Genomic DNA, 22216 nt, shown 5'->3' on the forward strand with positions numbered 1-22216 from the left:
GTTTATTGCTCGCACTTCTACACAAATTAATTTTGAAGTTTGCCTTTCATGTATGGCCCCGGTTTGTTTGCGGCTTCCTCTTGTTGCCTGGAAAATCGAGAAGATATAATGTAAACTGCAAGAATATATACGAAATAAATAACGAGTGGTTCGTCTATTTTAGTGCTAAAGAGGGATTACACGAATGAAGAAGAAAAAAAGGAACTTTCCAAGTTTGCGTAAAAGAAGTCCTCTCCCATAAGGTTGCTGTTACCTGAAGTCAAATAAGGCCTCATCATTGTGTCTCTGATATCTGCGGATTTCACCACGTCAAATAACCTTGCGTAAGCTTCTCACCTATTGATTAGCACCTGCCATCCACCTTTCAGTGTATCTCCCGTTTCCCCTTCCCCTGAGAGAAATATAATGCCAGAGACAAGCTATCCATGCCGACCTGTCCTCCTTTCTCGTCATTAAAATCTACTGTTTCTCGCCCTCAGCTTTTTAGGTGTCTCGTGCGAAATAACATATTTTTTTAGTCCTCATTTTTATTTAATGACAAACCCTGCATTATAAAGATGCAAAAGCTATCGGAACGGGTAGCCGTATGGTAACAGAGAGTGCAACATAAAATGCATTGCATTATTCTATGCAAGTGCGCACAATCAAATGACAATGGAATACTTTTCCATATATGTTGAACACGAGGCAGGTTAGACTTTGCGCCAGGTTGCGAAGCTCTGTGTGAGCAAGTCCGCTTTCATCTTTCGCCAGGCCAGCAGGCCACGACCGGTTTTCTCCAGGACATCAACGAGGCCATATCAAACACAGATTGGCCGGAGCCTATAGAGCCAGCGACAAATAACGATGTCGTAACAAATGTTTCTCGCATAGGCAACTCACGTAGTGTGAATGCCATTTTCAACTGTGAATCGCTTGAATGACCCGACGCCCCCCCCCCCCCCCCCCCCCATTAATGAATTTTATACATATATTCTATCCATTCTAAGCAAGACCACTTGATTCCAGGAAATGCATAAAGATTAGACATGGGAGCAGTGTGTGGACGAACGTGATGGCCTGCTGTCGCTGCTGCTAGCCTCACATCACCATTGACAGCTGCAATGTGACCACTATGCAGTGTTGTAACCATATTGAACACCTTGATGCCTGTCCAAAGGAAGGTACCCTTCATGAAGAAAATATGAATATATTTAAGCAGATGGAGCGAGATCAAGCGTCTCACCGAGAAGCTGCCGACATAGCTCGAAAACGACGCAACAACACTCCCGTCGCCGACGTTCATCAATGATGACTACAGCACCTCTGATGCACAGGCCAAATATATGTTGTGGTGGCCTCACGGCCGCACAGCAGCAGCCAGACACCCTTTCCTCTTTTTTTTTTTTTTTACTCGGTAAAATGTTATCGCGTTGTATGCGGCAATGGCAAATGGTGCGAGGGTGCGCAACCGAGCCGTAGACGCTGGACGATCACAAAATAAAGTGAGTTTTTTCTTGTTCTTCAGGGACGCGCTACTCGCTTCTATCTGCTGATTTCCAGCCGCGCTCGTGTCCCGCACAACAATGTAATTACTACATTCTTTATCACCGAGGCCAAGAAAAATACCAAGGACAAGCAAGCCAAAGATAAGGAAGCTGCGGAGGACCTGACCGCTGATTATTCTACTGTATTTGCAGGCAATTATCGATTCTACGATGCGCAAGACGCCACGAGTGCGTCAAACACCTCATCCGTTCCCGAGAAGCTGCCAAAAAAAGATCAGCGGGCGGTCGTTATACTGCAGTGACTGGTTGACATTATTCGCGTTATTTCTACTAGGCCGCAGATGGCGTCAGCTCGATGTAACTTACAAGTACTGGACGCCCTCCAGGCACTGCTTGCATGCCTTCAGTAGGCATTATACATCGCCTGTTACCATTTGCGACAGAAGTGAGAACTGTAACGATGTGCACGTGAATGCTAAATGCACATATCTTTTTTTATTATTGCATCGCTACATTTTCATAAATAGGAATCCAAGCTATAGCTATAGCCTCTCAAGTTTTGTTACACTAATTAGCTATGAATTCGTCAATTCTTCGACACGCGCTGAACACAAAAGTGGTGTTTTATGTCTCAACAGCCCACCCTTATGATCCATCTACGACGTGCGACGACCACAGCAAAGTGTTCACTTATATGAGCATCGACTTCACATATGTCCTCCATGTGATGCAGTCCCATTCAAAAACCCAAAACCTAAAGTCTACAAACCAACTTCTACAGCCTTCACTGACCAACTGTCGAAGCTGTCGAAGTGATGAAGCGCATAGCGATTGAGGGTCAGGAAGGCTAAGAACTGAGGTCACAGAAGGAAAATCGACATCGATGATCTTGTCGGTCAGCTGGGCCAGAGATTCCATGGTCGAGATCGAAGACGCGTCAGGATCATGCGCAGCTGCGGTGGAAGGCGCTGCGGGAAAAGTTCCCGGAGAAGTTCGCTGTCATTTGAAGAAGTCAAGATTTGCATACGAGGCAATAAGTAGGTAGGTTTGCAGTCGCCGAGCTCCTCCGATGTAAGAAGTTGCTGTAAGTGAGGCTGCCCCGTTTGAGTGGTGCGCTGGATAAGCGTCGTCTTAAGGTAGTCATAGTAATAGGGGCGGTCTATGGGTAGGAAGTGTAGAACATCGCGAACAATCGCAGAAATTGTAGGTGGAAGTGCTTTAACGATGTGCTCTAACATGGCCAACTGTGAACAGGTGCGGTGGTGACGGAACAAGAATTGGTTGGTAATGAACCAATGTTCCAAGATTCAGAGCGGAGACGTCGGGATCGCGGGGTAGTGGCGCTAACAGCAGTACCTGATTGGCAGAAAACGAGGCCAAGGCTGACTGGATAGAAGTCGAACTGCAAATACACTGGGGCTCGACCTATTTATTGAGCTAGGTCTAGCGGAGCGGCCGAGGCATCCGGAGCTGAGAGCGATGAAGCAAACTCCGGGGTCACCAATTTGTAGTTGAAGAAAAACCAGACAGATACTGGTGCCTGATGTTCAAAAATTATGTTTTTAACCGAGCCCGCTCAATCAGGCGGAAGCCTCATTCCGCCGATTCCGATGCTCGCGCACTGTAACCGTGCTGGTCGTGTCCTACTCGCCGCCTTTTGTGACAGGGATATTGTGGCACGTAGTAGTGCGCTACGAATACATAGCCAAGAGGCTTCAAACTTCCATTATATTGCAGCACGGTTACACCGTGTTTATGCGCAGTCCGAACAAAAAACATCAACAGAACAAGAACAAGAACAACAGCTGTCAGCAAATCAAAGCGGAAGTGGCTCTCGGATAACAGCAATTGAAATTCTCCCAGTGACCTCCCTAAAGCACGGGGAATGCTCAAGTTGGAACAGTGCGCCTCTGAGTTGGCTACACCATAAATCTAGGGTGTTTTACGGGATCAGCAGTTAAATCCAGGTAAAAGACAGTGTCGAGAGAACGCTGTTCATGTCGATGTGCGCAGGTAGAGGAAGAATTTTGGTTTGGAATATACAGCCAAATGACGTTTCGTTAGCGGCGACCACAAAGGAAAATAAACACATCGCGTCTGTATCTGCTGACTTTGAATAGGTGCTGAAGTGCTGAAACATTCTAAAAGCAGGAGGTTGACCATAAGGCACTCAATACTTCAGAAAAATATTTTTTAGTAATGGCTAATAAAAACGCCGCAGGTTATCCAGAAAGAAGCATTGATTGCGATGTCAAAGCATTATATCACTGCACGAACTATGGCATGCAGGTTTATGAGCTCCATGGATCGCTGGCAAAATTTGATGAGTAAATAAATTAACAAGCACGGTGTTACGGGCGCAGAGTTAAACATCAACGGGTCTCACTGGAAGACCACGAGTATTCGTTTTCAAAATCCTGGCGTGTTCAAAAGCGACAGCTTCGGGCAGTAAACGCATCGCGCTCTCTCTCCCCTCACCGCGTCTTGGAAACTTGACATAATGTGACCTACAACAATAGACACGCGTGAGAAGACAGCGCACCTGAAGCTACAAGCCATCTTAACATGCCGTTAGCCTTCCAACCGACTACATACTGCCTTTAAGAAGGAGCGCACAGGCCATCCCGCTTGCGCTTAGCTGCGCCATGCGCAGTCATGACCGGGCTAGCGGAGGAGGAGCACGCTCGCCTAGCCCTCCAGCGCACTTGCCTTTCGCGCACTCCATGCAATCTCCGTACGCGGGTTGAGGGCGCGCATCAAGCCACCAATAGTCTCGGCTTACCATGGCATCTTTGCCTTCGAGCACATAGCACACGGAGTGCTGGGTTCGTTCTTATCGCACTCAGAATTTATAAAGAACGTCATAGCAATGACGACGACAGAGGCGAAAGTTCGCCTGGTATGTCGGCACAGAGCTGCTAACACAAGAATACATGGGCACTCAAGTTCGAAGTTTCTTAATTAGGATTGGCAACATAGCAATTTTACATGATCTTTACTAAAGGAGATCGCACTTTTTGCCAATAATAATGGTGGATATCCTATGGATAACTAGAGATCAAATACAATTTTGTAATAGTGACATTTGTTCTAAACCGAATAGTCAGGAAGTTCATAACTGCATTTTTTTTACTTGCCTGCAGGACTACATAATTTGTTGTACATCTGTTCGTTCCCTTTTTGAGGAATCGACATGACCATGTCTATTTGGGCTATATACTTGTTGCAATCTTTAAAACAAGCAAAATCAGAAAAAGGTTACTTACTGTTTCCAGTAAGGGAGACAGGACTTGTTATAAACCTCATATTTTTGTTTTCCGCAGATCTTCTCGAATTCTTTTTCACATGCGGATATTGGTGTTCCAGTGGACTTATCCCCTACAAACATTTCGCATGTCCAATCCGCTGCAATGAAAAAAATGTATATATTCGGTTTATGTGGGCCTGTGATTTAATTTAGAAAGGGGGAAGCACAAAGCTGTAAAGAAATGTTAGGCACGTCAACCTCAAGCGCTGGCTTTTCCGTAACCCGAACAAACCCGGATTATTATCGAACATTGCTTTTAGCATTACTTGGAAGTTGGTTATTGGGGAGATCATAGGTTGGCGATGTGTGAGGAGGATCATGATGAGCTAACGTCGTGCCTTACCGGTACACGTAAGTCAAGCCCTACTTCAAGTGCCAGTTACTCCAGGGCATGTTTTTAACCCCGTGCACTGTCTGTCAGTGCCGCTGGCCAAAAATGTTTGTGACGCTGCTTGTGACGCTGCTGTTTCAGACACTGCTTAGCAGCAGTGTCTGAAACAGCAGTGCCTTTGTCTTCGACCTGAGGCGCAGCGTGTTAAAGCGCTAGCTGTCAGGAGGCAAGATAGCATGAAAGCTCCGCTTAACACTTTGCCACCAAGCGGTTTCTGAGCGCAGCTCCTAGGCCCTTGTAGCGTGGTTGGGCGTCACAGTCTCTTGGCGTAACCGCAGGAATGCACTCGCGCCACTGCTCGCGTGTTCGTCGTCGTCTTCCACATCTGGCTCGTTGGCGTCCCTCGACGTAAGCACATGAATGTTCTCGTGCCCACTGCTCGTGCGTTCGTCGTCGTTTTCTTTCATAGCTGGCTCCGATGCCCCTTATCATGCCAGCGTTCCCATACTGCCCCTCCCTTTGCGAAGGCGCTGTTAGCACTAGCGCACAACCAATAGATGCGGCGATTTCGGTCCCAGTTCTTTGGCTCAATGTAAGGCGAAGTGAAACCCGTACCGAACTGCGCTCAAACTTCGCATTAGTGAGTATCGTAATCATCGCACTCTCTTTACGTCTTTTAAGAGCGCACTAACTTCTTCTCCGGCTGAAGAAAACTCTTAGATACACAAAAAATGCTGTTTATATAATGCCAAAAGAAAGTTGAACTCGCTAAAAGGCAAGCGCCTATGGCGAAACAGAGGTGCGAGAAGCACGCAGGGGAAGTGAATGGCCTTTGACTAACAGCGTGGCCTTCGATATGTTAGCCGCTATCTCAGCACAGTTACGCTTGAGTAGCGTTGCATTTTGTGAATGGATTAAGAAAGAACAGTCTAGGCAGACGCAAGAAAGAATCGCTGTGCGAGAGGCAGTGAAAAACGCTAAAGAAATGCCACATTTCCTCAACTAGAGGCTGATAAATATCCGCCGGCTCAAGGTAAACTTTCAAAAAGTTGCTAAGAGCGTGCCATCTGCCTCTAACAACCCTGTAATGGCGCAGATCGCTTCGGCATTAACTCTCAACATGTACTGCTGCTGTTGAATGAGCAACACGACGGCTTGCATGCGTACATGCAGCGGCTTTGAGCGAGTGAGTACTGAACAATACTAAGTACAAGAAACATTGAGTGCTGCCGTAAACATGTTTGGACCGGCAAAGCACTCACGGTCATATGTGAGATAATTCCTGCGCACTCTCTTGGATACGGTAAGGTTTAGAACTGACATCTGCAGCGCTGTCCCTGTGCGCCACAGTGATACCAGCAAAATTTTACGAAAGCTCGGGCGGAGGATTACGAAGCACGCGTGCAGCTATCCACTCGAATTTCGACATAGTCCTATCACTGGACTGATATGGCTAACGTACATAAGACCTTTGCTATTATGTATTACCCTGTGATATGTTTACACTCCTGACGCTGCTGCCATCCCGAGCTTGTCATCTTCCTTAAGGAGAGCGATTGTAAAATGCTTACATGTCTTGCCGAGACGACCCCAACCAGTTCGTTGAAATGAAATGCATAAATAGGGTCGGAAGAATTTAGGACAACGCCGAAGAAGTAAACAAATAGGCGATGACACGTCATCCAACAAGGCCAAAACTAATATTTCTTCAAGTGGACTCTACACATTGTTCCTGTGTGTTCCAATGCAGCGAGAAACGCTCGAACCTGTAGGATGTGTGGGCAACATGGGCACAAGCAGGGCGCGAAGCAGGGCATTGTACCAGGGAAAGACTTTCTCATGGGCTGTCATCGAAAGTCTCACGTAGTAAGATGTCAGCTGCATTGGTACTGCCCACCACCGCGAAAACATGGCTAATACTGCATTAAAAGAATGGCCGCAACAAACGCGATGATGCACACTTCTTGGTCGATGGTATGCCAGTTCATCCGAGACAATTGCTAGGAAAACTTGCAAGTTATCTTAAGGATTATTCGCCATAAGGCTGCTTTTGCCCGAGGTGATTTTGAGCCAGTTAACATCACATATTGCCAGCACAGGCACACGAAGGGGCAATCTCACATACCAACTCAACGCGAAATGATACCGTGATGCAGTACGTAGTGTTCTTCATTTGCGTATTTTTCTATTTTTAAAGACTCAGGAGCTAAATGTCAGGTATTATTTTCACAGACAAGAATAGCGGATGTCTATTTTCTTTTTCTCTGGCATAGTAAATTTCACAAACAAACCGCACATGTGATGCTATCATTCTTCGCATATAGATTCTATATTACCATTCGTTATCAGTCACACGAGCACGTAATCAGAACTTGAGCTGCTCACAAATCACGGGGCATGGAACCGGCAGTGCTATGCCTGTGCCGCTCACGCACGTTCCATTTCTCGTGCAGCTTGCATTTAGATCCAGAGCGCTTTCAGCAGGCCACGAATGGAATAGCCACAGGGTTATTGCCAACATCGCTGAAGTACTCTCATGTAACTGTGAAAAAATTTTCCAGGCACCCGATTGGGGAACCGAAGACGCCTAAAACTGTGAAATCCAGCATATGTCCACCAACAGTCAACGAACCCCACCTCACAGCCACTATCACCAGCCTACAGAAGGCGGTCTGCAGTGTCTCTCCGGAGCGTAGACGCGCTGGTGCTATGACGGTGCCGCTCACGCACGTTCTGCTTCTCGTGCAGCTTGCATGTAAATCCAGAGCGCTTTCAGCAGGTCACGAATACCATAGCCACAGGGCTATCGCGAACATTGCTGAAGTACTCTCATATAATTGTGAAGAAATTTTCAAGGCACCCGATTGGGCACCGAAGACGCCTACAACTGTGAAATCCAGCAAATGTCCAGCAACAGTCAACGAACCTTTCCTCACAGCCGCTATCACCAGCCTACGAAAGGCGGACTGCAGTGTCTCTCCGGTGCGTGGACGCACTAGTGATATGTCTGTGCCACTCACTCACGTTCTGCTTCTCGTCCAGCTTGCATGTAAATCCAGAGCACTTTCAGCAGGTCACGAATGGAATAGCCACAGGGCTATCGCGAACATCGCTGAAATACTCTCATGTAACTGTGAAGAAACTTTCAAGGCACTCCAATGAGGACCGAAGACGCCTACAAATGTGAAATCCAGCATATGTCCAGCAGCAGTCAACGAACCTCCCCTCACAGCCACTATCACCAGCCTACAAAAAGCGGTCTGCAGTGTCTCTCCGGAGCCTGGACGCGCTAGTGCTCTGTCTGTGCCGCTCACGCACGTTCTGCTTCTCGTGCAGCATGCATGTAAATCCAGAGCGCTTTCAGCAGGCCACGAATGGAATAGCCACAGGGTTATCGCCAACACCGCCTTAGTATTCGCATGTCACAGTGAAGAAATTTTCAAGGCACCCGATTGGGGAGCGAAGTATCCTACAACTCTGAAATACAGCATATGTCCAGCAACAGTCAATAAATCTTGGCTCACAGCCCCTGTGACCAGCCTACAAAAGGCGGGAGACAGCTGTGTTTATCGGGAGCGTGGAAGAGGTGGTTTTATGTCTGTGCCGCTCACGCACGCTCTGCTTCTCGAACAGGTTAGTGAACGTCTACTTTGCAAAAAAATGGCCGTTCTTATCCTGCAGGTTCCACCTCATATCCTGTATGTTTGCGTACGTATGCACTCCGATGCCAGAAACCGCTCATGGCGTCGCGTTTATTTCTTGCGTCGCTTTGCCTTTTATTTCTCATTGTTAATACTCTGTGGTCATATTGAAATGGATCCTCGCACTGATGCAACACTAAAGGAAATATTGGATGGACAAAACATGACTGTTGGAAATCTTAATACTATTGAGGTGAATAAAGCGGAACAGAAGGCAGCTATAACGGATTTGACTTGATGTGTGTCGTCAATGGAAGGAAAAACGTTAGCACTGGCAAACTTAAAATCCGCTATTACGGAGTGCACCACACACTATGATACACAGCACGGGGCGATACGGCTGCTCCAAAATAAGATTGATGAACTTGAAAATCGTAGTACGCAGTACAAGCTTGAGTTCTACGGCATACCTGATACAAACGTCCGCGAATATTGCATATCACCTCAATCACTTTTGAAGGAACTATGCTCAACAAAATTACAAGTAATGCTGATTGCAGTGGAAACCCCATCGACTTGGAACATTTCAGAAGGAACAACGCGACCCTTGATTGCAAGGTTTTAGTCACTTATAGAAATACACTTCATTATCAATATGTCGCAAGGCTTTTCTTAGCCAGTGCGCAAGACAAGGCGAAATTCGTAACGGTTCGTTCAGGAATATAAAACCAAGGGCACACGTGTGCAACCAAAGTATTAGATCCATTAGATAGAGAGACAGAGAGAGTAAACATATTTATTTAAACAAAGCATGAGATCATTTAGATAGAGAGAAAGAGAGAGTAAACATTCTTATTTTTAATAATGTAAGAGTGTGGGAGGGACCCTAGTGCAGGGTCCCTAGAACAATCTCAGCAACACGGGCCCGTTGAACTAGAGCCCGGCAAACCTCTGGAGGCCCCTCACAGAGGACATCTTCCCAGGCCGCTTTAGTGCGGATGGCGTGAAGGACAACAGGCAGCGGAAGGAATAATTTTGCAGCGCACTCCACCGTGACATGCAACGCCGTGGGGGAGCTGGCATAGCCCGGGCAAGAGTCTGCATATCTGTCAGGGTAAACCTTATGTAGGGAGATGAGGTTGGGAAAAAGATACATGCATATTGCGTGTTTCTTGTGGCCGATGCACGTGGGCGCCCCGACAATGACGACGAACGCTCTCCGGCTCTCGTGCTGTCGGCTGAATTGGACAACGCTGCCGTTACCTCTTGTAAATATACGCTGTAAATAGTCTCCAGTCTGAATCCTTTGTTCACGTAACATTTTGGTCGAGGGTACCATTCCTCGTCCTCGCCACGGAGCTCCGCAGCGGCCGCACCGTCCTGCTTTCCGCCATCGCTCCCGGTGACAACACCTCGTCTCCTTTTACTCTTGCGACCCCAACAACAACGTACGTTACCGTTGCTAATCGCCGCGATCCTAGCATATTCTTCGGCCAAGATAATCTCGATGTTGAGGACTGGCTCAACCTGTATGAGCGTGTTAGCCAAAACAACCGCTGGCACCCTACCGGCCCGATGCTCTGTCTAGCTCGTTTGAAGTGTCTTAATATGTCTCGTTATGTGAATGGTGGGCCAACCTGATCTGCACTCCCATTTCTGCCATGCCGGGCAGCTCGGAGGGTAATTTCTCGAGCCACCACATGTGCGCGGTCATTACCCGGCAGTGAGGAATGGCCAGGTGTCCAGAGTAAGTGAATGCATTGTGGGGCAGATTTGTCTGTGCTTGGTGACTGATGTAGGATCTGGAGAGCCGCCTTGGAGAAGCCGCGTGCCGTCAAAAAAGGCGCGGCATGATTGCTGGGAATCGGTTAGAATACACACTTCTCCAGGAATGTGGAAAGCGTGTCGCACAGCAAGCGCTGCTCCAAAAATTTCTCCGTGTGCAGGAGTAGCACCCCGCAAGGCAGCGGCTATAAGAAATGCTTCTGGACCATCCAATACTGGCGCTGAATACCCGCTGCGGCACGGTGCACCATCCCTGTATGGGCTATTTGTCTGAGGGATATTTCCCTCAGCCTGCGCACCAGGTATCGTACACGGGCGCATCGTCGTCCCGCATCATGTTCAGGATGCATTTTTCGTGGTAGTGGGTGCACCTTTAAGGCTGTATATACCCAAGTCAGAACAGTGATGACGACGCCTTCATGGTCATTATGCAAAACCAGATATCCCTATCTCGAGAGCAGGTGCCGCCCAGTGAGGGTGAGTAAAAGACGATGTCTTTTGCTGAGCACTGAGCTTTAAAACAACTCGCCCAGAAAATTATGCGTCCCTAGGGCTTGCAAACGTTTCGTGGTGGTGTAGTGTGGGAGGCCGTGGGCAAGCTTGGTAGCCTTTCGCAGCATCGCGTCGACTGGTATCTTCGCCATCATGGTAAGTCTGTGGCAGGGAAGGTGGTAGGTAATGCGACTGATCACGCAGCCCTCCACTAGGTGCAGTAGGTCCCGTTCTCGTGGAACTGAGCGCCTGTTGCATACCCGCCGAATCATGGCCAGAGTATGTTCGGTCTGTCGGGACAAGAGAGAGACAGTGTATTCACCTTCCCGTTCGCTTGAACCTACAGTCCAAGAGCGCGAGTACGGTCCACCTGGGGGACAGGAACGCCATCCACGCACACCGTGGTCTCGGTTGAAGCGGTGATGCTATGAGCGTATAACAAGCTCAGACTTTTGTGGAGCGCACAAACGACTTGCTTCCCTGCCGTACGTAAGCGGTGACAATGTCGCCGGCCTGCTGCAGCCGATCCTGAATGCCCCGTCTGGCCATCGCGTCGTCCACAGTGTGATGTCGTCTGCGTATATCGAATGTGCAACATAGAGGATCTTGTCAATCTGCTCAGGTAGTCTTTCGATGGCGATAATATATAGAGCGCGGGACAGAACTGATCCCTGTGGGGCGCTGCGACCTGTGAGACGAATCGTGTCCGACCGATGTGGCCCTAACCTAATGCTGGCTGTTGCGTCGCGCAGAAAGGAACCAATGTTGTTATATATGTGGCCACCGCGATGCTATTCAACGAGATTTCGAGTCAGATTTCGAAGCCAGATTTTGCAGAGCCAAGTCATACGCCAGGTTGTCAGATGCTCCTTTTAGATCTAGGGTGAGGATGATCTTCCTCTGGGCATGGGAAGGGGAGCCGATAACCTCTTCCTTGCGGTGTAGAAGCACGTCCTGCATGGAGAGATGTTCCTGAAATCCGAACTGTGAGTGGGGTAAGGACTGTCTTTCGAGCAAAGACTGTAGACGCCGCAAAATCTCGCGTTTCAATAACTTTCCGATACATCAAGTAAGGGATATCGGCCGTAAGTTTTCTATGGCTGTGGGCTTGCCTTGTTTGGGTATTAGTGAAATATCAACATGACACCATGCATGTGGGAGCATGCCCTGATGTCAATTATCATTGAATAGGTTTGTTCGATGATGCTAATTTGAATCACTGAGGTTTCGAAGGGTGAAAAATCTGATAAGATGTCGCCCGGAGGCTATGTTTCGCCGGAGATCTTGAAATACCATGCGGACTTCATCGATTGTCATGTCCGCATTGTGTCCCTCGCTAGGTTCTTCTGCGTACGCGTATTCGGGATACTGTGGTGGTGGGCCGGTAGGGATGAAACGTTTTTCTAGCTCTTTGGGCAGAGCAGACGGATCGGCTCGGGCTGATATATTAAGCTGTATAGGCGATGATGTGTTTCTGTATTTATAGTGCATGGATCCATGAATGCGCAAGTATCGACCGTGTTTTCGCAGTACCCAGGGTGCCTGAGAGACGACCGCAGAAACATCGTCAGTTGTTCTGCACAGCAATCTGAGCTATATTCTTGTGCCTCCTGCGAAATTTTGTCGATACGCAGGGTAAGCTTGCGAGTGAGGCGTTGGCATTTCCAGTGCAGCGTGAGCCCTCTACGTGCCCCCCACAGATGCATTACGTGCGGCTCCACATCCGGGGTTGCAGTTGTGGTAACCAGTGTGCTTGTACACGCTTCTAGGTCAGCAGAAAGGGCTTCGAGCCATTGCTCGTATCTTGCCCCTTCAGAAAGTGTCTGTCGACGCTCACTGAGCCGCGTCCAATCCACGATCCGCACCTTGTGCTCGGGTCAGTGTGCACCGTCCAGTGGTAGCGTAGCGGCCACGATGTACTCCTATGATGATCTTTCATTCAAGGTTGTGCTGTGCAAGTGACCCAATAAGTCCTTATAGACTTCACTTTCTCTTTTCGTAGTCAACTGTAAGAGCATTAAAGCAAGCTTATCTTTTCAATAACTTAGTGTGCATGTTCAAGCCTAGTGTAATATTCGGCATCGTATCATGCCTCAATGAAGACGTAGCGAGCTCTGGAATGTGTCCTTATAACTTTACATGGTATATAAAGGATGCGAATTGTCATGGAGGTGGTGTATTTATCTTGTCAGACCAGTGCATTCTTTCTGCACGCTAAATGTTATAGATAGAAGGGAAGCTATTTGATGTCAGCTGAAACTCTCCAACGGCAGATCACAATCAGTCTGCTCATTTTTCCGGCCACCAACTGGCTCAGTAGAGAAATGTGTTATTTCACTGCTACAGTTACAAAAAACGAATCAGATTACGTTATTGGGGGTGGCGACGGTAATCGACCTGATCTCAACTGAAATGAACAGGTGATAGCCTCTGGAAACTCCCCTAGTTTCAAATCTGAAAATGCCGATTTTATGAAACTCCATTCATTAAGACAAACCCTGTTGAAACCTACGCAAGGAAGTAATATCATTGATCTTTCTTTGCCAAATATGCGAGAAAGTGATCATGACGTTGTGCTGCGCGAAATAAACATAAAAAATGTAAGCGTTTACAATGAGAAGAGTGGGTGCATGTACAATTACGCTAAGGCTTATATCCAAGTATACAATACTTCACTCAAAGCGTAATTTGTTGTGTTCGAAATGCTTGCGGATGAGTATTCAGTGAAAAACCTACGGGTTCTCTGTAAACACAATATTTCTGACCTGCGCACAGCTTTGTTCCGTCAGAAGGAATTGACTAAAATGTGTCATAGAAGTAAGCCATGGTACAGTAAAGAACTGTATGTCTTAGAGAAACGTAGACAAAGAATTTACCGTTAAACCCTTCGAAAGAAAACTTATGTAAACAATAACTGGCAACGCGTGAAGTGAACAATGTTCTAGTACAAACGAAATCAGTCTACCTAAAAAGAATACAAAGTCAAATAAAGGAGAACCCGAAGGAGCTTTAGAAGCACATAAAACGAAATTAAAAAGACAACATATTAATCCCCGCTTCGACGAGTGGCAATGTTATCATTTCCGACGCCACAGAAAAGGCTCGGTTGTTCATTCTATATTGTACATCAGTGTTCTCTGCGCTAACAGATCCTCAGAAAGATTTGAACTTGTTGACATGAATCACCAGATGTGCCTGATATAGTGATCGATGCTCGCGGCGTTGAATTACTACTTCGTGATTTAGATTCTGCAAAGACCGTGGGCCCTGATTGTTTACCCAATTTTATATTCAAGCCTTGCTCTCATTCAATGTCTGTGTACTTGAAAGTTACTTTTGAGAAATCTTTGGAACACAGTTCTCTACCGGCTGATTAGAAAATGGCATCGGTTGCTCCTGTACATAACATTGTACCGTGTAACGTTAATAAGGACTGCCATCCCATTTCACTCACTTCTGCGTGCAGTAAGGCTCTATCACCTGTTTTATACGCTGCTATAAGTAAACATATACATAGTTCTTTTTCACTTACCTCAAGCCAACACGGATTTATACAGGAACTGTAGTGCGTCACAGAAATTGCGGAGTTTGCTCATGCCTTAGCGGCATCACTGGAGTACGAATCATTGGTGGAATGTATTTTTTCTGACGTTTAAAAATTGTTCGACACCACTTCACAGTGCTTGTCACTGCAAAAACTAACCAGTTTCATTATTAATTCTCAAGTTCATCCGTGAATTATGGAATATTGTTACGCGCGAAGGAGACCGTTTATCACCCTTACGGATAAAGGGGGCCGTTTAATTTAGGTCGCGAAGGTGAGCGCAGGAGCGGCCAGCTGGTTGATAAACTGAGCTCAGCATCGTTCTCCTCTTATTTTCCCCCTCGGGACAGCAAGCACGCTCACCGGTTTTCGTTTTCCTCACGCGTAACATTCCTCTCGTCGCAGACGAAGCCCGCCGGGCGAGTCAATCCATTTGTCTTGAAATGAACAATTTCAAGCGCGCGACATGGACCACTTGGGTCTTGGCAGCTCTTGAACCACTTGCCGTGAGGCGAGCTATGGTATGCGTGGTTTCTGTGAGTCTGTTAATAATAACAAACGGTCCATCGTAGGTGGCCAAAAGATTTTGGCATAGCCCGCGTGTCCGTACTGGAGTCCCCAGCCAGACTAAACCACCAGGGCGATAGGTTACCGGATAGTGGCGAATATCGTAGCATGCTTTTGATCTGTCCTGCGATGCCAAAGTGCGCAAACGAGCAATACGACAAACTTTTTCGGCAAGGCAGGGAGTCTCGGCGATAGCGGGATTTTCGCGACCACAGAAAGGGAAAACAGTGTCGATTGTGTACCGGGGTGGCCGTGCGTACAGCAGGCAGAAAGGGCTAAGCCGGTTGTCTCGTACTTGGCGGTGTTGAACGCGTACGTGATAAAAGGGAGTACGTCATCCCAGTTTGGTGGTCGGATGAAACATACAGAGATAGCATGTTTACAATTGTTCGGTTTGTGCGCTCCGTAAGCCCGTTCCTTTCTGGATGGTATGGTGTCGAGTGACGCAAGTGGGATTCACACAAACGAAGCAGCTCCTCTACGACATCCGCTGTGAATTTTTGTCCATAGTCGCTGATGATCACGCGAGGCGGACCATGTCGCAGGATGATATATTGCAGCAGGAATGTTGAAACGTCAGGGACAGTTGCGGAGGGCACGGCCGCCGTCTAGTTGTAGCGTGCGACGTAGTCGACGCAAACAATATCCAACAAGTTCCCTTGGCCGATTTTGGAAAAGGGCCACGAAGTCAATACCCACTTGTTGGAAAGGCGTGCTTGGAGGCGGGATCGGCTGTCGGAGACCAGCTGGAGCAGTAGATGGCCGTTTGTGGCGCTGACACTGCATGCAGCTGGCCACATACGTCTCAACAGACGGTCGCATTCCAGGCCAATAAAACCGTTCCTGAATCCAATAGAGCGTCCTCGCTGAACCTAAATGGCCAGACGTAGGGTCGTCGTGCATAGCACTCAGAATCGATGTGCGAAGGCTCTCCGGTGCTACTAGGAGAAAACCTGCGCCAGTGCTGGAAAAGTTATTCTTATACAGGAGTCCATCACGTACGCAGAAATGGTTTGCTGTCGTCGAGGCGGTCGTAGCGGTAAAGAGCGGTGTTAATTTAGCGTCTTTTCGCTGTTCTGCTTTGAAACAGTCGAAGTCTAGAAAACGCGGCGAAACAGAAGCCACGAGGTGATCGAAGTCGTCGGCTTCACAGCCCGTAGTGCTAAGTGGCATACGCGAGAGGCAGTCTGCATCAGCGTGTCGTCGACTGCTTTTATAAGAGACGGTGAAGCTGGATTCTTGCAGTCGGAGCGCCCAGCGCGCACGGCGGCCACAAGGGTCACGAAGATTCACACGCCAACACAATGAGTGGTGGTCGGTGACCACTGTAAAGGGACGTCCATACAGGTAAGAACGAAACCACTGAACCGGAAATATTGCCACGAGGCATTCTTTTTCCGTGAGAGTGTAATTCTGCTCGGGCCTACTTAATGAGCGACGTGCATATGCGATCACATGTTCGCGGTCACCGTAGCGTTGAACTAGGAGGGCACCAATAGCTGTGCCACTGGCATCCGTATGGAGATCCGTCGGAGCTGAAGGACTGAAGTGTTGAAGAGCCGATCGTGACGTCAGCAGAAACTTCAACTGACGAAAAGGAGAGTTACACTCCGGAGTCCATTCATAGGGGGTGTCCTTTCGTAGCAGGCATGTCAGCGGATGCGCGACGTCGGCGAATTTAGGAATAAAGCGGTGAAAATGGGAACAAAGCCCCAGAAAACTACAAAGCTCCTTGACAGAGCGCGGTGCACTGAACGCTTCAGCGGCTGCTGTTTTCTGGGGATCAGGGCCGATGCCATCCTTTTCGACTAGGTGCCCAAGCACAAGGGTTTGGCGGTCTCCGAAGTGGCATTTCTTGGAGTTTAAAACTGAGCCAGAGTTTCGGATGCAGTTCAGTACAATATCCAGACGCGAGTTGTGTTCGCTGAAGGTACGGCCAAAGATGACGACGTCGTCTAGGTAGCACATGCAGATGTTCCACTTCAAGCCGCGCAGAATAGTGTCCATAAATCTCTCAAAAGTTGCCGCAGCGTTGCACAGCACAAATGGCATCACATGAAATTCGCAGAGCCTGTCAGGAGTTACGAAGGCAGTCTTCTCTTTGTCGTAAAGATGCATCGGATTTTTCCAATAGCCGGATTGTAAATCTACTGAGGAAAAGTAAGAAGCGGAATGAAGGATGTCTATTGCGTCATCAATACGTGGGAGTCGGTACACGTCCTTTTTGTTATAGCATTCAAACGGCGATAGTCGACGCGAAATCTCCAAAATCCATCTTTTTTAAACAAGAATCACTGGAGCTGCCCACTGAATCGCTGACTCTTGTACGACTCCATTTTTGATCATTTCGTGCAATTGTTAATTGATAATCTGGTCCTCTGATGGCGAAACGCGATATGGCTTTTGTCTAATCGGATTTTCCGAACCCGTGTTGATGGTATGGCGTGTTCGAGACGCGGGGATTGCAGGTATTTTATCCTTTTGCGCAAAGACGAATACTGAAACATGCTTTGAAAGCACACCCACTAACGTTCGAAGTTCGCGCTCCTGCTGAGCGATTTATTTACCATTGAGAAAAGAGCCGTTTCCGAACTGTCGCCAGAACAGTTTATGATTCATAAGCCAGTGCGTCTGTCGTTGATCAACACCACACAATCTGGCACCAACACATTCTTCACACAGTTAATGTGCATCGGTTCTACGGTAGCACCGAAGCTGTCGGAATCGGCGCCGCAACAGACAACGGGAACACAAGTGGTAGATGATGCAGGTACGCCGAGCTAGCTAGTTTTCCGGTGACGAAGGGGACGCGGTGCGACGCCGCGGTGAGGGAGAACGGGGAGCACGACGTTGCGGTGGTGGTGTCAAACTCCTGTCAGATGTCGGGTAGAAATTCCGGGAGCAAGTCGGCCAATACTCGCCGCCAGATGAGACGGGGCACCGTGTGGCCGTTCGGAGGGCCGAGAAAACTCTGAGGGCTTGCCATACCACGTGGTCATACACTGGTTGCGAAATCGTGATATGACCCGGGACACCGCAGGAGTAACACACCGGGAGAGGTCGAAACCTTGGTTATTCGTCGATGAACCGCATATTATCATTTTCCCTCCTGTGCTGGTTTGATTCATGGCATGTGTCATGACAATACATCGGGCGTCGAAAATGTGTGCGCTGAGCAGTTGGTCATAGCGTGGAGTTGGAGGGCGTGTTGTTATCCTCGACAGTGGGGCTGCACTGTACTCTTCGGCCGCTGCGCTAACCATCGGTTGCCAAGGGGCCGAATGTGGCGCCGTCATAGCCTCACGTGACGTGTATACGCCAAGGAGGTTAGCAGTTAAATGTAACATCTCTTCGCGGCGGAAAAGTTCCTCGCGGACAATCTGTCGGATGGTCGAAGGAAGGTCGAGGAAAGGGCTCGTGTCCGCACTGCCAACCGTCGTAATGTTGGCAAACCGACCAAACTTCGGCGCAGTCCGACGCATCTTTAGCGTTTCAAAAGTTCTGCAATGCCGAATGACGTCGGAAACAGAACTGAGGCTTTCCTTTCCAATTAGAAAATTGTACACATTCTCAGCCACTCCTTTCAGCAAATGTCCGACTTTATCTTCTTGCGGCATGCGAGCACCAACCACCTGGCACAGCTTTAACACTTCTTCGATATATGTGATGCACGTCTCACCTGATAGCTGCGCCCGTTGCGACATTGTCTGCTCCGCACGCTTCTTTTTGGCGGCTGAGTCCCGAAAACACGCCTTTAACTCGTCAACAATATGTTCCCACGTCGTAAGCGCGTCCTCGTGGTTCTCGTACCACACGAGGGCGGTATCGGTCAGGGAGAACACCATATTTGTGGGATGAGTGGTTGCATCCCACCCATTGGACTTGCTCACTCGTTTGTAGTGGACGAGCCATTCGTCGGCATCTTCCCCGTCGGCTTAACCACCGAAGGTGGGTCGAACTCGGTAATACGGCAGTGGACTGCTAGGCGCTGCCCTCGGAGCGGCTCCTTTTTCTGGCATGTCGAAGACATTCACGGCTTATGGCGGGAGGCCGGCAAGCCGACGGCTTCGACGCAGCTGAGGCAGTGAGGGTTCCGGCGTTGTGAGCGCCAACCCGCACATCCACCACTTTGTTACGCGCGGAGGAGACCGTTTATCACTCTTGCGGATGAAGGGGGCCGTTTAATTTTAGTCGCGAAGGTGAGCGCAAGAGCCGCAAGCTGGTTGATGAACTCAGCGTCGTTCTTCTCTTCTTTTTCACCTCGGGACCGCAAGCACGTTCACCTGTCGTGATTTGCCTCACGCGTTCCAATATTTACGCGAGAGGCTGCAATACGTAATCGTAAACGGTGAGCAATCTGCGATAACTGATGTTACGTAATGAGTACTTCGGAGATTGCTTCTGGGACCCATTCTTTTTCCGCTTTATATCAATGACATTAAAGAAAACGTACTCAACCATATTAGGCTATTTACAGATGACTGTACAATACACTATAAGATTCCATCTGGAAATGACTGCTACCTAATTCGATATCGCTTATATTCCTTACACGCACGGTGTGAGCGATGGGAAATGAAAGCGAACCTCGAGAAAACTGTGTGCATGAGGTCCTCCAGCAAAAATAAATCCGTCAAAATTTGTGTACACTATAAATGACTCTCCGGTAAAAACGGTACGCGCATAGGAATACCTAGGCGTTTACTTTACATAGGAATACCTAGGCGGAATCGGCATGTGGATTATAACGTAGGCAAAGCTTGTCGGAGCTTGGGATTTCTAAGGAAAAATACACGCACGTTTCCTCAAGAAAGCAGGGAGTTACTATATAAATAATATGTAATATCTGCGCTGGTATGCGTGTGCTTTGTGTGGGGCTCTTGAACAGTAACTAAGAAAGACTACAAAAAATTCAGCCCATGGCAGTCAGATATGTACATGATATACCAATGTATGGAAGATAGTTTAGTGCAACGAAATTTAAGGCAATGTTAAATGGGAATCGGCAGCACCGAATAGCGTCATTTCGACTGAAGCTTTTACGCAGCATCTGTCAGCCTCATACTCAAGTTTCCCGTGACGTATACATAGACCAGCCTCAATACACAGCACGCAAAAATCTTGAACAAAAGAGAGTACAAACTTGATATATTGGCCATTAGGAGCTGTTTTTTCCCAAGAACCATCAATCAGTGGAACCGACTTCCCTCTTCGTTTGTAGGAATTTCTTGTTCTAACTAGTTCTTTTCTGTATTAAGAACAATCGAACTTTTTGATCACTAAGGCTCGACAAATATCACAGGCATGTCTCACAATCACCATGACCTATAAAGAATCCCATTTGCAGATAATGTTGCTTTCTTTTAGTCCTTCTTCTTCTTTTTGTTGTACTGTATCTCCACTAACGCGTTATGTTCCAATTTATTCTTCGCTTTCTTCTTTGCCTTTTCATTATGAATCTTTATCGTTGTGATTTCCGTAATATTACTTTTGACATGTGGCCTGTGACATCTGCAACGTATCTGTGTCCGACGTGGCTGTGTGCTTTTGTGTAGGCGTATAATAATCTATGTTGTTCATTTCATCTTTTCAAACCTGCAAATTTAATGCACGTTTTTATTTTGTACCGCCCCCCCCCCCCCCTCCGACTGCTACGCCTGAATTGGCGCTGTGGGCTCTAAATAAATAATAATATTATGAATTGAATTGCACAACCTCTTCTTTCAAGGAGTTATAACACTTTTATTGGGATAGCGATTGCATGAACACTCCAGCCGGATTTCTGCCTTCGGCATCGCCGTCGCAGTCGCTGTCTCCGTGACGTTCCGTACAAGTAAAAGCATGTGAGGGTGAGCCGGCGAACGCGATTTAGCGCCGCGTTGGCCAGCGAGGAACACGGCCCGGATGCGTAGTCGATGTCGCGCGCCACAGGATGCCTCCTGTAGCGTGCGAGGCAGTGGGTTGAGGCGAGGGATGAGAGGCGTCCTCATCCGGTGTCTGCTTCGGTCCCTCGATGTACTCCTCATCCGCCACTCCGTAGAGAGAGAGCGAGAAAGAGAAAGAAAGCTTCCATTTTTACGCCAGCGTCCGGCGCTAACCTCTGGTTGGTCACCTACCAGTCCTTGCCCAACACGTGTCTGACGTGCTAGATAAGTACCGGCAGGAGAATGTCAGTTGCATGGATTGGTGGAGTGAGCCAGCCCGTCCATGACCGTGGCTTGATGTTAATGGGATTGGTGCAGAGGGCTGGCTGCAGCTTGGGTTGAGTGTGAGGGCAATGCCATAGGGGATGCTCTAGGGACGTATATTCGCAGTCGCTATATTCAAGGCTCAGATAGGCCTTGAATAGAGGAGTCACTATTGAGTTTGTTTGAAGTCTTCGTAGAATAGCGCTGTCTTCTGGCGAGAGGTTGGCAGGATGGGCAATAAAGGCGGCAGCATTGGCGCGAATTTCCCTTAGAAGTGATGTGCGCTCCTTGTGCAAAATCGTTTTGTGCTCCCTTGGGTTAAATTCGGATGGCCATAGGCACCGAGGACCGCGAAAACTAACTGCGCGGGTGAGCTTATGTGCTCGGGAGTTGTAAATACAGTGTTGTAACACCTGTATTTATCATTAGCTTTAACGAATGGGCAAACTACAGGAATAAAACTAGTTTAATGAGAATTTTGTAATACAAGTGTGGGGCGCTAGAAATGGAAATCATTGGTACCGTTCTTTGCTCGGTGAGTAGATTCGTATTATGGGGTGGGGGGGGGGGGGGGAGCTAAACCAGCGGAAAAACAGGAAGGAAAATAAGAATTCCACGACAAGTGCTGGACTTGCAACTGCTGTTGTATAAATGAGAGGCTGTGTGAACATCGCATTCCACACCCCACAGTCCTTGGTAGCAACTTACCTTTGCACTGCAAGAGTTCTGAGTGCACGCCATATTTCTAATAAATAGGCGTTATTGGCAAAGTTAAGAATCAGAATGAATGGGAAAATTGTGACGGGCTTCAAATCAAGAACCACAGCGGAAGTTCATCCATCGGTGCCCTTTGAATGCTTCTCACAGATAAGTA

The 22216-nt window shown here is 48.0% G+C and overlaps 1 long non-coding RNA gene across 1 annotated transcript in view; it reads right to left on the minus strand.

Moving 5' to 3' along the window:
* LOC129384662 (uncharacterized) overlaps nt 1–22216 on the minus strand; it is a 139979-nt gene continuing 117763 nt past the window's right edge. Inside the window, exons 5-6 of the long non-coding RNA XR_011894615.1 lie at nt 4754–4892; nt 1–87 (exon numbers count right to left, since the gene is read on the minus strand). This is a non-coding gene — a long non-coding RNA (uncharacterized lncRNA). The remainder of the gene's footprint in view (nt 88–4753; nt 4893–22216) is intronic.

The sequence above is a fragment of the Dermacentor andersoni genome, chromosome 5, assembly GCF_023375885.2.
Source record: "Dermacentor andersoni chromosome 5, qqDerAnde1_hic_scaffold, whole genome shotgun sequence".
Classification (NCBI taxonomy): Eukaryota; Metazoa; Arthropoda; class Arachnida; order Ixodida; family Ixodidae; genus Dermacentor; species Dermacentor andersoni.